This window comes from Caloenas nicobarica, chromosome 25 (genome assembly GCF_036013445.1).
Source record: "Caloenas nicobarica isolate bCalNic1 chromosome 25, bCalNic1.hap1, whole genome shotgun sequence".
NCBI lineage: Eukaryota > Metazoa > Chordata > Aves > Columbiformes > Columbidae > Caloenas > Caloenas nicobarica.
The window spans coordinates 515001-517500 of record NC_088269.1 but is presented as its reverse complement, the minus strand read 5'-3'; the positions used below and the strand labels follow the sequence as shown (position 1 = coordinate 517500).

Here is a 2500-nt window from a genome sequence, read left to right as displayed (position 1 = left end):
AGCGCGAACACGGGCCGAGGCCTCCGGGCGTTCCGGGCTGGCGCGCGGCGCCGGCTGGCGAACGGCGGCGGCGGCTCCCCCCCCCGCTTCCCGCCGCGCCTCTTCTTCTTGCCCGGAGCCCGGTGGAAGAAGAAGACGAGCCGGCGGGCGGGAGGGCTCGGCCGCCGCCGCCGCCGCCAACCTTCGGGTGGCGCGCGAGGCCCCCGCGCCGGGTCGCGTCCCGCTCCAGCGGCGGGCGGCCCGAGCCGCGCCTCTCCTGCCGGGTTCGGTGCCGGGCTACTGAGGGAAACCCCGGGTCCCGGGCCAGGAGGGCGCAGGTGGTGGCGGCGGACGTTCGGGCGCGCCCCCGCGGGCGGACGCTCCTCCGAGGGCGGCAGCGGGGGAGGCACCCCCGCGGGGCCCAGCAGGTCGTTTCCCTCGCCCCAGGGCCAGGTACCTAGCGTCCGCGCTTCCGCGGCCCTCCCTTCGGCGAGCCCGGGGGGTCGAAGGCCGCGAAGCCGGGCGGCGGTTTAAAGACTCGGGTGGCTCGGCGCGGCCCGCGAGGGGGTCGGGCGGCGGCGCGAGGCGGCGGGTTGCCCCCAGGGGGGCGGGAGTTGCTCCCGCGAGGCCCCTGGGAGTCCGTCGCCCGCTCGTCGTCCTCCCTGAGGCGGGCGGCCGTGCCGGGGAGGGGGTCCCACTGCCCCCCCCTCTCCGCGGCCCGGCCTCGGCGGAAGTCCGGGCCGCGGCGCGTTCGGCCGAAGGGCCGGCTCGCCTGCCTCGAAACGGGCGGCCCCGGCGGGAGGAAGCGCCGTCTCCGGCGCGCGCTCTCTCTCTCGCCGGGGCGGCGAGGCCCCGCGGCGGGGTCTCGCCCGGTAGGTCCGCGGGGCCCCACCGCCCCTCCGTGCCGTGGGCGCCGCGCGGCGCTCTCCGCTTCCCCCCGCCTCTCCTTGGCCCCCCTCGGCCGAGCGGCTCGGCGGTCTCCGGTCGCCCGCCGCCGTGCAGGGCGGCACCCCGGCCGAGCGGCGGCGGCGCCGCTCGCCGTTAACGGTCGTCCGGAAGACGCCCCCCGCCGCCTGCGGCCGGCCCGGCCCGGGCCCCGACCGTCGCTGTCCCGTCGCCCTTTCCCCGGGCCTCGCTCGCCGGGCGAGGCCGGCGCGCGCGGGCGTGGGCGTCGCGCTCCCGGTCTCTCTCCGCCCGCCAACGGCGGGGAGAGCCGGGCGCCGCCCCCGCTCCGTGGCCGTCCGCCCTCGGGTACGGCGAGCCGCCCTCGGGGAAGGGGGCCCAGGCGAGAAGCGGCGGCGGCGGTCCCGGGAGGGGCGAGCCGCGCCGGCGCGCGGGCCGGCGTCGTCCGGCGGGCCGCGGGCGGTGCGCGTCGCTGGCTCGGGTGTCCGGCGGTGTCCGCCTCCGGCGCGCGGGCGGCCGAGCCGAGGGAGCCGTCTCTCCGCCGTGGCGGGGGGTGTGAGGCGCGCGCGGGGGTGAAGCCGGCAGGCGCCGCGGGGCGTAGCCCGGCGTTCGGAGGGGGCGCGTGCGTGGACCCGCGGGCCGCCCGGGCGCCGCTGCTCCCCGCAGCAGCGGCGTCCGCGCGCGCCGATTCGAGGTCGGGCGGTCGGCGCGCGGCCGGTGGCGCGCCGCGGCTTTCCGCGCGGAGGCCGGGCCGAGCCCGGGCGCCTGGGCCGCCTCCGAAGCGGACGAGGGGCGTGTGTCGGGAGCGCGTGCTCCCCGCCCTCGCCGCTCGGGGTTTTGGGCTGGCCGAGGCCTTCTTCCCGCGTTCCTTGGCAGCCTGCCTCTCTCGCTGTGCGTGTGCCGGTACGGTCAGCCGAGGCGAGGCCCTGACGCCGTCGCGCCGCGGGGCGGGCGGCGGGCCGTCCTCAGAGAGAGGGGCCGCTTTTCGGCGAGCGGTCCCGGCCCCCCCGCGCGCGCGGGGCGGCGCCGAAAGCCAGACAACTCTTAGCGGTGGATCACTCGGCTCGTGCGTCGATGAAGAACGCAGCTAGCTGCGAGAATTAATGTGAATTGCAGGACACATTGATCATCGACACTTCGAACGCACTTGCGGCCCCGGGTTCCTCCCGGGGCTACGCCTGTCTGAGCGTCGCTTGACGATCAATCGCCGGCCGGGCCGCCGCCCGCCTCTGGCGGCGGCGGCCGCAGGCAGCGGCGCGGCTGGGGTTGCCTCGCAGGCCCGTGCGCGCGCGGCGCCTTCCTTGCCGCCGCGGGGTCGGGGATCCGTTCCCCGCAGCCCGGCGGCGGCGGCGGCGCCGTGGCGTCCGAAGGCCTTCGTCCCCCTAAGTCGAGACTCGGGGAGCGCTCCGATGCTCCCCGCTCCCGGAGCGCCCGCTGTGCGGAGCTCGTCCCACCGTGGGGCCGCCGGGGTTTCGCCGGAGACCCCGCGCGGCGGTGGGGGAGAGACGTTAGTGTCGGGGCGTGGCGGGGGAGGCGCGGGCCTCGCCCCCGGCTTTCCCGCGCGGGCGGCTGTCTGCGGGTGGGTACCGCGGCGGTACCGTGCCGTGCTGCCGCGCGC

The 2500-nt window shown here is 79.8% G+C and overlaps 1 non-coding gene across 1 annotated transcript; it reads left to right on the top strand.

The window, feature by feature from the left end:
* The first annotated feature begins 1921 nt into the window (after positions 1-1921).
* On the top strand, positions 1922-2074 carry LOC135998677 (5.8S ribosomal RNA). Its single transcript, XR_010607609.1, has one exon. It is a non-coding gene; the product is annotated as a 5.8S ribosomal RNA (ribosomal RNA).
* Positions 2075-2500: the final 426 nt, after the last annotated feature.